This window comes from Eublepharis macularius, chromosome 3 (assembly GCF_028583425.1).
Source record: "Eublepharis macularius isolate TG4126 chromosome 3, MPM_Emac_v1.0, whole genome shotgun sequence".
Lineage (NCBI taxonomy): Eukaryota > Metazoa > Chordata > Lepidosauria > Squamata > Eublepharidae > Eublepharis > Eublepharis macularius.
The window spans coordinates 23,895,540-23,910,145 of NC_072792.1; positions in this window are offsets into that span (position 1 = coordinate 23,895,540).

Sequence of the window (14,606 nt, forward strand, 5' to 3'; positions counted from 1 at the left end):
ATGAGATATGTGCTCAATAGCCCCCCAGCCCAACAAGGAGCCAACTGTTATATTCAGTTCGTTTCGGATTAAAACTTTATCAAGGGCATCAATATAGGTTCTTTTATTTCTAAACCATGGTCGAATCCACATTCACCCATTACCCGCATGTTTATCGGATATCTTCCGTTTGCCTCCAATCTGCGATTTTTTCCTCTTCGTTCACATTCCTGCTTCCAATCCGTCTTTCTCGCGCGTCCCTCCAGTCACACGGCCGCTCGAAAACCGCTTTTTTGGGCGGGACCTTTTTTCCCCGCCAATTTTTTTAAATTTTTTTGAGTGCACTTTTCCGTTATTTCGATCTTGCCTTATAAAGAAACATCATTGAAGATAATGATGCCTCTCTTTCCCCCACTGACAGCACTGATGGCTCTCTCCCGTTTCTTTTTTGGAAATTTGGAAGCATGTGGGATGCTTTCGTGGGCATTTCCTATGCAGGACAGTTCAGTGCCTGAATTTTACTGAAGTTTCACTTCCTTGGAGTGTCATTATTTCAATATTTCATAATTTCGATATTACAGTAATATAAAATAAAAAAAATAAAAAACAGTTAAAAAGGAAGTTTCGCGAGTCCGTTCTGAGGATGGATTCACCCTAAAATGATTTTTCAAACTACCAGATTTGATTCAGAAACAGCATAATCAATAAATCCAATGCTATGAAGTCAAAAACAGTCTTTTGCAGACTACGGAGCACTTGCAAGTTGAATCAGCCAATAGGAACTCTCGGAACGGCCGGAGAGACAGGAAGGGGGGTGGTTTTTAAAAAAACCGCATAAATTGCGCATTGGCCCGTTCACAGCCACCGTGAAACTCCCGTTGAAAACCTGTGACCACATATTCGGGAGAAATGCGAATGAAATGCGTCTGTTTAATCAGGTAATGTGACCGGCACTCGGGATTGCGTGGGGAATGCGGGGAACATGCGACTTAGAATGAGTAATGTGGATTCGACCCATGTCCTGGAAAAAGTATTTCAAACTTCAACTGGCAAAACACCAATGGACTGCCATGCACCAGTGGTGGCTGGAGAGCTGCTGGAATTACCACAGATCTCCAGACAACAGAGATCAGTTCCCCTGAAGAAAATGGCTGCTTTGGAGGGTGGACTCTTGGGAATTATACCCTCCCATCCCCAAACCCTGCCCTTCCCAGCCCCCCCCCCCCCAATCTGGAATTTCTCAACCTGGAGCTGGTAACCGTAGCTGTCTGACAAATCACCCTCAGAGGTGTTGTGCTGGACCAGAAGCATCTAGTCTGGAGTCCTGTTTTGGACAAGGGCCAATAAACAGGGCTCAAGAGGCCAAGGTCTCCCACCCATGTCCCCTCCGAGGGCTAGGCTAGTCCTAGCACAGGCAGCCTAATTCAGAGGATTGTTGTGAGGATAAAATGGAGGAGAGTACAGTGTAAGCTGCTTCGGGTCCACCCTGGGAAGAAAGGTGGAGTATAAGTGAAGAGTGGTAAGCTGCAGTGCTGCAGCCCAAGCTCTGCTCACAACCTGAGTTCATTCCTGGCGGATAGCCAGCTCAAGGTTGACTCAGCCTTCCATCCTTCCGAGGTCGGTAAAATGAATACCCAGTTGCCTGGGGGTAAAGTGTAGATGACTGGGGAAGGCAATGGCAAACCACCCCGTAACAAAAGTCTGCCAAGAAAACTGTGATGCAACGTCCCCCCACTCCTGGGTAATGACTTGGTGCTTGCACAGGGGACTACCTTTACCTACCTTTAAATAAATAACATTGTGGATAGCAGGGGCAGATAATGGCTTGCAAAAGCCCCCTAGTATAGTCAGCGATTATTTTCCCTGTGATGCAGTGGAGGAGGGTGTGAAGTGAGGCTTATTTGTTCATTTAATCAGGGGTCATTTCATAGAAAAAGAGTTGGAGGAACTCATTAGCACAACTCATTAGCACAACATTAGCATATGCCACGCCCCTTGAGAGCACCGGAAGTGTGTCATTAGCATGGCTGATTTGCGTATGCCATACCCCCTTGCATCACCTTTCCTGGCTGTTTTGAACCCAATCCTGGCCATTCAGGACTGAAATTGGGCCCAAAATGGCAAAAAGGGGCTGAAAATGGCCCCAAAGGGGCCCAAAATGATCAGGATCGGGCTGCTGCTGAACAGGAGAGTGATCCGCCAGCTGTTAGAGGCCTGATCCGTGCTGTTTCGGCCCCTATCTAGGCCAAAACGGGCCCAAAATGGCTGAGAGTCAGGTGGGCAGGGCCACCTGTCATATGACCTCTTTGGGGACTGTCAGAACTGCGTTCCTGCATGTTCCCCCTCAAAATGAGCCCTGCATTTAATGCAGTATTGTCCATAGTTAACGTTCTCGCATTTAGGGAAGAGGGACAAAAAACGGAGGATTTAACGCTGTCCCTTTCCTCAGGTTTCAGAGGGGGACAAACCAGAGAAGTCAGGGCACTCTGTTTACTGTTTACTGCTCTGACTGTCCTTTGATATGTAGATTGCTATTTTCAGGATTTCCTCCTCCTGACCTCCTCCCTCTCACTTCTCTTCCTGGCTTTGTTCCAGGTAACACCTCTCTCCTTCTCCTCCCTCCATCTTGGCAGCATGGATGCAGGCCTTGTCCTGCCATCCATGTCCATCCTTAGACTAGATAGGTAATTAGGGTCTATCTCTCCTCCTTTCCTATCAGAGTATGGAGTTCCTGCAATAAAGAACTCTCATTTCTTTTCAAAATATAAAGCACATGTATGATTTTGTTATTTTCATTCCTGCACACACTGACCAGCCAGTAGAACCAGCTCACAACACCCCCTATAATCACACTTCCTATGCCAAACGATAGACTCTGCTAATGGCCCTTACATGGAATCCTTTAATTAGGTTTCTGGGGCCTACATAACAATTTATTTATCACTAGATAATTTGCAATGGGATAATAGTATGCTGGTTTTAATATTTGCTACCTGAGTTGGGTGGAAGGTTGCCATCTCTGGGTTAGGAAATTCCTTGTGATTTTGTTGGGGGGGGGAGTGAAGCCTGGTGAGGGTTGGGGTTTAGGGAGGGGAGGGGCTTCAGTGAGGTATAATGCCATAGAGTCCACCCTCCAGAGCAGCCCATTTTCTCAAGGGGCTTTGTAGTCTGGAGATCAGCTATAATTTCGGCAGATCCCCAGGTTGCTCCTGGAGGTTGGCAATGCTAGAGAAAAGGCAGCATAGAAACAATTAGAACAATAAAATAGACAAAACGTTGCATCCAACATCTTCATTTGCTAACAATTTAAGATGCCTTTTTTTAAAAAAAGTAAAGATTGGAAATCAGACGATTGGGTAGGTTGGAGAAGGGGCAGCAAATGAGTGATTGGGTAGGTGGACAAGGGAGAAACTATCAAAAGAGGAGGAAGCAGGTCCCAGCAAACGGGAGGTGGGATTTTCCTTTCCCCTTGAGCGTTCACTGGTCCAGATCCACCTCTTTTATACATATAAATCAGTGACACTTGTACACCCCCACACAGTAAAATAATGGCTTGGCGCTGTGTATGGGTTAAACAGTATAATTTATACCATTACATCATGCCAAGGGAAAAATCTCCAGGAATAGCTTTAGACTCACAGCTGGCAATCCTAAACTCTCTGTCTTTGCAAGTATGATTAATCCATTCTCTTATGACCTTTTAGCATACTCTGAAAACCTGTCTATTCTGAGAGCAACTTAAAGACCAGCTCGGTGTTTTATGTGCAACTGAAGTCTTTTAGATGTTTTTAGCCTGTTGCTATGGTGCTCTTAGACATTTTTAGCTGGTTATTGTCCTGTTTTAATCATTTGCTACTTTCAAATAATCTTAATGCATATATTTTAGTTTGGTGATTTGGGTGATCTTTATTGCATTTTATTGTATTAGAGATCCACTACTTTCATTGATACTAGTTTTTATTTATATTTTTATTACCAGTTTTAGTTCTGTTCTATGTAAATTTGATTGTAAATCACCCGAGTGCTCTTCGGGAGAGATGGCTAGGATGTAAATTACCTAAATAAATAAATATACAATAAACACATCTTACCAAGGTGTAAAACAATTAACCTAGTGAACAAGAACAAACTAATTCCTTTATTAGTGCCAACTAAAGGAACGGAAAGTAATAAGCAAGCTTTCAAGTTCTTATCAAGAATGTTTGTCGTGAATTTGATCACTGACTTGTCTACTTGCACTTGTTCCTAATAAAAGTATTATTCAACTGTTGCAATTTGTTATGCAACTGCCCCCCCTCATGGAACAACATGGTCCTTTACCTACATTTCAATACGGATGTGCAATATACAGATATTGCAAGTGACGCACTTTGCAAACAGTGTCCCTCTGTTACATCACCTAAAATAATCAACAAAACAACTCCAGAAAAGCCAGGCTTGTGTTAAATTGCCATCGGTAAGCGGGGGCACAAAAAGCAGGCTATAGCTTTGCGTTTAAGGGAGATGGTTATGTGATGCGTTTTGTATTTTTTATTTCAATGTGTAAGCTGCCTTGAGCTAAGAGAAAAGGGGGTATACATATTTTAATAAATATTGAAAAATAAGAAAGACATCCCCTCCATGAGATCATTAAGTCTGGAATCATCATCTTCTTCTTTTTTATTTTTTAAGGGGGGTACAGAAAAGAAGGGGGGGAAAGGGGGACAAGCAAAGCAGGTGCAAAACTGTATACTACAAGGATTATTAAAATACAAGATACCAAAGTCATGACCTTTGTAGATATTAAAATAGCGATTAAATATTTTTCCAAAATAAACAGTGTGTGCAAAATTCAAACTTATTTCTACTAATTATTTTAGTAATAATAAAGATAAAAACACAATTATTAACACTAACACTGCTTATTACTTAATATAACTGATTATCATAACCTTTAAGAGCCATAAGATAAAGTGCTATTAAGAATTCTATTTCTACTCCATATTTTCATTACCTTTTACTTATACTTTACATAATTGTAACAATGCTGACCTTTTGCCAATGTTTCAATATTATAAAGCCTGTTATCTTTATATAACTAATTATCTTACAATCAGGTTGTCAAATATACAATCATTTTCAAATCTGCAGGACTAAAGCATCTTATAAATTTTATCCGTTATAGGCAAAATATTTTCTCCATTTCTCTTCAAATTCTTTAATTGGCCTTCTATTTACGTAATTTGTCAATTTTGCCATCACCGCATATTCTGACATCTTATCTTTCCAAATTTTCCTGGTTGGGCGTTTTCCTTCTTTCCATTCAATTGCCATTACCACTCTTGCCGCCATCAACAAATATCAAAATAGTTCATGTAATGTTTTGTCCACATTGTCCAGTATAATTCCCAACAGCACGGTCTGGGGTTTCATAGCAAAATTAATTTTTAAAATCTACTGAATCTCAGCATGTATATCTTTCCTAAATTTTTAAGTTTTTTACATGTCCACCAGATATGAAAGAAAGAACTATCTGCATCCTTACATTTCCAGCATGACCCTACATATTTCTTGTCCATTTTTAAAATATCTTTTAGTGTTATGTACCATCTTAAAAACATCTTACACCAATTTTCTCTTGAGTGTTTGGCTTGCTGTAAATTGTTTGCCCTTAATCCATAAATTTTCCCACTGTTGAAATGTTATTTCTTTTCCAAAATTTTGCATCCATTTTATCATTCGAGTTTTAACTTGTTATCATATTGAAGTAAAAGTTTGTAAATATGTCCCAGAATATGATTCTTTTTCTGTATGATTAAACATTATTTAATTGCACCAAAGATTCCTGAATTTTCAGGTCCCTCAAGTTGGGGAGGGTTTGCAATTGGGGGGGGGGGTCTTTTCTGGGAGGAGAGACGTTGTTGCCTCTCCTCACTGTAGCTTCCCAACCCATATGGGTTCTGTGATCCCAGGAATCAACTTTATTAACAACAACAGTGTGCTTATATACTGCCCTTCTGGACAGACTAGAGCAACACTCAGAGCACTGAACAAAGTCAGTGTCATTATTATCCCCACAATATAGCTGGGGAGCTGGGGCTGAGAGGAGTGGCTTGCCCAGGGCCACCTGCAGAGTTCATGGCAGGAGTGGGAGTCGAACTAGCAAAGTGCTGATTTGAAACCCAGCCACTTAACCACTATGATACAGCAGCTCCCTGGGGAAGGGGAATGTGCAAAAAAATCAGTGCTGCTTGCGCTGTGATGGATCATGGACTGCAACCCATCATGTTCTTTACTACTTTCACAGAGTAAAAGGGAGATTTCCCCAATCAAAGTGCAAGCCAGGTGAGTTTTTTTCCATCATGCTGGCAGAAAGAAGAGTTTTATTTCCCAATTGTTCATTGATTAAGGGAATTTCTATTGGGGCTATGTAAACTTTGTAGCCAGGGCTTTTTTTCAGCTGGAACGCGGTGGAACAGAGTTCCAGCACCTCTTGAAAATGGTCATGTGGCCGGTGGCCCCGCCCCCTGATTTCCAGACAGAGGGGAGTTTAGATTGCCTTCTGCGCCATGGCGTGGAGGGCAATCTAAACTCCCCTCTGTCTGGAGATCGGGGGCGGGGCCACCAGCCATGTGACCATTTTCGCCGAGGATGATTTAAACTTTAAAAAACTCCCGCTTTGTTCCAGCTGACTCAAAGTGATGTCATTGTGCAGTCCTGAGTTCCACCACTGAGTTCCACCACCTCTTTTCCCATTAAAAAAGCCCTGAGCAGGAGAATGCTAAGGTGGTAAAATAGACTGCGCCACTGCAGGTGGGTGAACCGCATATATTTGAATATTTCCAGTGGGAGAAGGTTCCTGTAAGTAGAAAACTACACAGCAGTCTAGGTTGAATATCTTCTTCTGAGGCTGCTTGTTGTTCAACTGCCAGCAGTTTTTAAAAATGTGGGAACAGTATTTTTAAAAAATAGCATTACTCCCCACTCCTGTAGTCTGAAATGGGTAATCTAGCCTATCCCCTGCACCTATAGACTAATAGTGAAATCCTAAACTGAAGTGTATTCCTATGCACCTTCACCTGGAAGTAAGCCCCACTGAATAAAACAGGACTTACGTCCGGGTAAACATGCACAAGATTGCACTGTGGGTCTTCAATGAGTGATTCCGCACACATTGGATAATGCACTTCCAATCCTCTTTACAGATCATTTGGAACGGATTTTTTTGGGTGTGGAACAAAAAATCCACCTCAAACAATTGATAAAGTGCATTGACAGTGCATTATCCAACGTGTGCGGAATCAGCCAATATGAGGAAATTTGCTTTAAAAGGACAGAAGTTTTTCAGGCAGCAGCATGCACGGAGCAGTCTAATGTATTTATTTCTTTTGAAGATTTATTACCCAGCTCTCCACTTTTTAGAGAGAGCAAGTGTAGCATAATGATTAGAGTGCCAAAGTAGGACAAGAAAATCCCGTGTTCAAGTCCTCACACTGCCTTGAAGATCTCTGGGTGACTTTGGGCCGGTCCATCTCCACCTCTCCTACCTTGGCATCTAGGAAACTGGCCGCTATTTAGCGTGAGAACCAGGTGGCTGTGCTGGTTTAAACAGATGCAAAATTATTAAGCCAGACTCCTTCCCTGAACAGTAAACCGCAATAACTTGCTTCTCCAACGTCCTGTAGTCCTTCTAGCGTATAGTCAGTGGAGCTGATCAGCATGTGGTTCACCCAAAGGCAGTCTGGCCCAGATCAAGGGACAGAGTTGTCATAAATGCTACTTGTGTTGTGAGGTTAAATGGAAGAGAAGAGGAATGGTTACGGTGCTTTGAGCAACTTGGTGGAAGGGCGGGACAAAAATAGATGGAAGATAGGGAGGATTCAGGCACTCCGATGGCAGGCTTCCACATGCAGCTTCCTCATGCGAGAACAAACAAGTAGACTCCCTCTAACTACACCTGTCCATGCTGCACTTGAGGCAAGGGCCACATTGAAACACTCGTCAAAAACACCCATTCTTCAGACCAACCCGGGAACGAGAGCACAGAAAAAGGCAGCTTCTTCCACACAGTTCTTGTCACAATTGATGCCACTTAGAATCCTGCATTAGGGAGCTTGATAGTATATAATAAAAGCAAGAGGTAAAAACTCTGTAGCCACAGTTCTCCCCGCAAAGCCTCTAATTCCCCCCTCCCCAGTCCAGCGAGACTCAGTCCTCTTTCTGGAAGAGCAGGAGAAATCGCTTGAAAGTCTCTGTGTTCAGGAGATGAATTTATGATGCTGTGAGGTACATAGAGCCAACTAAAGCCAAATCAGGTAGTCATTTTATGGCCCCTGGTCTGCAGCAACCTGACAGCTGGCTCTGCTTTGCCTGTTGGCAAATCCACCGTTTACTTGCATGGGGGAGGTCTTCTTAACACCATGGCCTGAAAAATCTGCTTAAAATCTGCTTTTATTCCTCTTTTTTGTATCACTTCAGACTGCGGGTAGAAAATCATGGACTCACATTTTGGAATACACCCATGTTAAAAACTCCTCTGCAAGTTCCCTGCTTTTTCTGTGTACTGGGAATGTTTCAGCTGTCCAAAACTGGAATCCATTACCTGCACTCTGAAACATTACAGTTGCTTCTGTCACTTCTGGGCTCTGCGTTCTCCTGCATGTGTAGAGCAGGTCATACTATAGGGGTTCCCAAACCGCACGGGCTCCAGACATGCACAGAAGTCAAAAGAATTGCTCTTCTGTCGGTTTAATAATACCCTTTGTAGCACGGGCAAGAAAGATGAGCAGACAGAACCAAGAATCCAATCCCGTAAAACTTGCTATTCTTCTCTACTGTATACAAATGTAGTTGATTTAATATGGTGGCAATTTGTATGTGTTAACACAGTCATTCAGCAACCAAGCCGCCTGCTTTATTTTTAGTCAGGGGTGCATCCAAAACATGTTTATGCTCGCTGTCCTGTTTCAACTTGGGTGAGGCTGTGTTTTCTTGGCAATATTTCATATTCTTCTGTTTTGTTCAAGGCTGCTTTCAGCATTACACTGGAGTTCGAGAAGATTCTCATCAGTTGCCTTCTTGGATTTCTGGCCTAAAGCCAAACCATCAATTTTAAAACTAAAGTCTTTACCTATAAGTTGTACGTTTGTTCTTATGATTCATGGGCTAATGCGGCTATGGCCCCTTTCTTTCCACTTGTTAGGGGTAAGCAGTTATAGCAGATTAGCCAGCAGTTTTCCTAGTTACTAGACAATCTCAAGCCAGGGACAGCCCAAATAGCATTTCTGAAAGATGTCTATGCTTTTTGCCTGCTTGAGAATCATAAAGCATCAATAGAATAGATCCGCAGCAACATTATCAAGAATGTGATTAACGTGTATATTATGATTCACCCTTTAAGGCTGCAAAATATTTATAGATTAGCCACAGCAAAATGCTGATGTTGTCAAGCTCTTAGCTGTGATGGGAGAAATGACAGGCAATGTAATATTCAGAGACCCAAAAGTGATATTGTTAGGCTGTCTTAAAAACTGTGTGGGAGCTGACAATGTAGAACTAATCACAGTGTAAGTTGTAACCGCAAGGGTGTGTATCACTGTCAAATGGAAGTCTGAAACCTCTCCCTCGATGATGAATGGTATAGACGAGTATCACTTTGTTAGCAAAACTAACTTATTAAAAACAAAAGAAAGAAGAATCAAGATAACAGACTGGTGAAAATCTGGATACTCTTCATCATGTATTGGAATATGAAGCTTCTAGATAATGTCCAGCATTATGTATCATTTTCTTTGATATAAATTATTTTTAAACCGCAGCAACAGTAGAAGCTCTGATACAGGCAGTGCTATGTAATTCAAGATGTACCTCGGGGGATTTTAGAATTCCAGACACATGTTCCTCAGGAGCTGTTGTAGGAACATAGAACACAAAGCTCCTTGAAGATATTGACACCATTGCTCGTCAACCCCTCCGGCCCTTGGGATGGAAGCCAGCACCGTGGTTTACCACGGAGCTGGCTGACCTGAAGAGAGTCAATGTCTAGAAAGACACAAGCGAAAAACTCGCATGGAAGCTGATAGGGCTTGCCACAGAACACACTGGAAAACTTATGAAGAGGAAATGAAAGCAGCAAGGAAACATTATTTCTCAGCAATTATTGCATCAGCTAGTTCTCATCCCACTTGTTCAGGATATCCAAACACCTTCTAACCCCTAAATCTGAACCTTTACAGTCCCAAGAACAGATAGTCAGTTGCAAAGCCTTTGCTAAGTTTTTTTGCTGATAAAATAGCACGAATATGCTATGATCCAGATGCTAGCTGAAATACAAATGAGACAGAAGAAATGCTTAATACACCATCTGGCCTACAATTGGACTGCTTTGAACCAATTACAATGACAGATCTTAACAGAGCCCTGACATCTATGAAAACCACTACTTGTGCATGCGGTCCTTGCCCATCTTGGCTGTTAAAATCAAGTAAAGATCACATAAGTGAACCACTGAGATCTATTGTAAATCAATTGCTAACTCAGGGCACCATCCTCCAGCCATTCAAATAAGCAGTTATTCATCCTCTAATTAAAAAAAAACATCCCTAGACAAAACTGATGTATACAGGAAACCAACTCACACAGATCGGTACTTACACAAAAAATCCAATCACCACCCTCAACAGAAAAGAGGCATAATAAAAACATTAGTAGACCGTGCAAGACGGATATGTGAACTGCACTTTCTCAACAAGGAAACTAATCATCTAAACCACGCACTTCAAGCAAATGGCTACTCCAGAAATGAAATCAGCAGAGCTATTAAACCAAGGATAAATCAAACAACCAGGGAAAAACAGTCTTCCACAGAAAAAGTGTCTTTGCCATATATCAAAGGAATCACTGATCAGATGGGAAAGCTTATGAGAAAGCACAACCTTCAAGCAGTATTCAGACCCACCAGAAAAATACAACAGATGCTACGATCAGCAAAAGACAGTAGAGACCCCCTCACCTCTGCAGGAGTATACCACATACCTTGCAGCTGTGGACAAGTTTACATCAGGACCACTCAGCGTAGCATCCAGACAAGAATAAAAGAACATGAAAGACGCTGCAGACTTGGCCATCCAGGAAAATCAGCAGTGGCTGAACATAGCCTAACTCAAACAGGACACAGTATCCTATTCCAGGACACTAAAATACTGGACAACACTTCCAACTACTTTGTCAGATTGCACAGGGAAGCCATTGAAATCCATAAGCACAAGCACAATTTCAACAGCAGAGAAGAGACCTTAAGAATGAATAGAGCATGGTTTCCAGTCCTGAAAAACACCAGGCTAACAAAATACTCTATACCCGACAATTAGCCCTGCAGAGAAGATTAGCATATCAAGCACCAATCCATATGCAAAAGAACCTCCTCAGGATACAGTGAAGCCTCCCGCCATTAGCATTCCACACCCTGGGAAACTCTTACAGGATGACTCAACCCAACCCTACCTTCCTAAGTAGATATAAATTACCTGCCAACTTCTTTCCCACACTGTGACACTGAGAGATCTCTGTCTTTTGGTGCTACACCTCTGAAGATGCCAGTCACAGCTGCTGGCGAAACGTCAGGAACTACAATGCCAAGACTACGGCAATACAGCCCGGAAAATCCACAACAACCATCAAAACTGATGTAGCCAATTATTGCCCAGTCTCTAATCTACCCTTTCTTGGCAAAGTGATTGAGAGAGCAGTAGCTGACCAACTCCAGATCTTCTTGGAAAACTCCAGTGCTCTAGACCCTTTCCAGTCTGGATTCAGACCAGGGCATGGGACAGCGACAGCACTAGTAGTGTTAGTGGATGATCTCCGTCTGAATATAGACAAAGGCCATACCTCCTTATTGCTCCTCCTGGGTCTATCTGCAGCCTTTGACACAGTAGACCATGCCATCCTGTTGAGGCGTTTAGAAACAGAAGTGGGCAGCAAAGGATGTGCCCAGGACTGGTTTAAATTATTTTTCATGGAGCGGACTCAAAGGGTTGCCATCGGAGATCAGCTATCTCCAGAATGAGAACTATCTTGTGGGGTTCCACATGGTGCAATCTTATCTCCCATGTTATTCAACCTCTACGTAAAACCTTTAGGAGAACTCATTTGCAGCTATGGCGTTGGATGTCATCAATACACAGGTGACCCCCAATTCTGTCTCATTATCCAGGTCCCCACAGGATGCTGTAGAAATCTTAGATCACTGCCTGACAGCCATGGTGAAATGGCTGAAAAATAAATTGAAAATGAACCCAGACAAGACTGAAGTGATGCTTGTTGGGAAGGCAGAGAGACCTTGAAGGACATTGTATTCCCCACTTTTAATTGAGTTTGTCTGACCCTTGCAGACTCGGTTAAGAGCCTAGGAGTTATACTGGATCCAGTGCTACTATAGGAAAATAAATTAAGGCAGCCACAAAAAATGCGTTCTACAATCCTACTCTAGCCTGGAAGATGGCTTCTTACTTTGACACGGTTAACTTGGCCACCTGGACCCATGCTATGGTAATATCAAAACTTGATTATTGTAATGCACTATAAATTGGTCTCTCATCTAAGTTAACTAGGAGGCTCCAATTGGTGCAAAATGCTGCAGCTCAACCGTTAGCAGGAGCATGAACATCACTCCCATCCTGCAATCACTTCATTGGCTACCTATCAGTCACCATGCTCAATTCAAGGTGTTGGTTATCACTTATTAAGCTCTTCACGGCCTTGGCCCAGCATACCTACAGGACCGCCTCCCTCCCTATGTTCCTTCACGGTAGCGTCGCTCATCTGAACAGGGTCTCCTTCAGGTGCGAAATCAATAGCAGCCTGTACACGGGCTTTTTTGGTGGTGGCCCCCACTCTGTGAAATGGCCTGCCTGGGGAGGTCAGGAGAGCCCCCCTTCTCTCTTGGCTTTCTGCAAACAATGCAAAACCGAATTATTCAAAAAGACTTTTTACTCAAGACAGGAGGGCTGTATTGTAAGGAGGAGGCCTCAGATGCTTCACTAATGAATTAGGGACCATAGACTTCACCCCTATGTTGCCTTACATATTACCTGTTGCTTTAAATATGTACTCCTATATACTACCTTTGCTTCATGTTGTCTGATGTCAGTCCTAGAGCTGACTATGTTCTGTTTCAGCATCAACTCTGTATTGGATCCTTGCTTATGTTATGTTTATTTACCCTATGGCATTGTTTATGGAAATGTCCTTGATACTGATTGTACCAATCTGACACTATGTAATCTGCCTTGAGTCCCAGTGAAAAAGGTGGACTATAAATGACATAAAATAAACATTAAAAAAAATATTTAAAATGACAGTAGCTAATAGTCCATTGGCTGGTCCCTATGCCAATCACAAAAGGAGCCCAATGGGGCCACCCCCAGAGAGTAATGAACCAGCAAGATGCAGGAAAATGTAGCATTGAAAACTGAGCAAAGGGGGGTGGGGAGGGAGATGGCTTGATGAACACAAATTATGCTCCAGGAACATGGGACGCTGAACACACCTGAGAATCAACTAAAGCTGTGTGTGTGTGTGTGTGTGCGCGCGCGCAGGGAGAATGAATGAGAGGGGGCTCAAAGCAAGCTTGGGGGAGGGTAGATTTGCTAAATAATTCTCCTCCGCAATTCCTCCTGGCCCTACAGATGGTCAATGTACAAAAATCCATCATCTCTTTTCCAGGTCTTTTGCGTCCTGGCCTCCCTCCCCGTTAACCCTTTCTTGCCCCTATTTCTCTGTCCCACTTCGTCAGCTCCCCCCTCCCTTTTGTGGTCTTTTCTTCCCTCCTCCATCATTATGCAGTCCTGCTTCATCTGTTCTCTACTCACCCCTTCCAATCCTTTCACTGCTTACCAAGTCTGCTTCCCTGTAGCTCCACCTCCTTGCATCCATATCCCAGATACTGTTTTTAAAAAACAAAAACCTCTATTGCATTTAGCCTTGGTGCCTAGTTTTAGTACCCAACCTTGATTACCAAGTTGAGCTGAAAGGTCTGAAAACTCTACTGTAGAAGGCAAATGGCCACGATGACCTAGCCGTTATATTGGAGCTGTTCTCTCCCCCCCCCCCCTCATTTATGGTCACTGCTGCCCTAAAAAAAAAACAGGTGTGTGCTATGTTCATGATTTCAGAGTGAGTCTGCTGTGGGAGCATACACGACACACCTTCTCCGAAGAGGCCAGATTACGTAGTGATTATCGGTTGGCCTTCATGTTACTGATGAAGCAACCTTCTTGGCCCTGCCTGTTTTGTACCTCCAAGAAATGCCCTTATTTATTGGCTAGCACAAAACCACCTCTTTGGTTCTACCAGCTCAAATCTTATCCTTTATTTCCTTTAAAAAGCTTTTCTCTTTTTAAATATAAAGTGCTAAACAAATGTTTGAATGGATAAATGTGCTGGGCACCTGGAAAATAATGGTCGGCTGGGCTGAAGAAGGGTGTGTGTGCTTTTGATCGTGGGGTGCATGTGTGATCATTAAGGGGGGGGCGGAGAAGCGGTATTCACCCTGCAGCTGAAACCCCCCTGCTCTTTGATGGCAGAGCTGCATGCAATTTGTGATTTGTATGAATAAAGGAAGAAGGCTGGGAAATAAAGACAGAAAT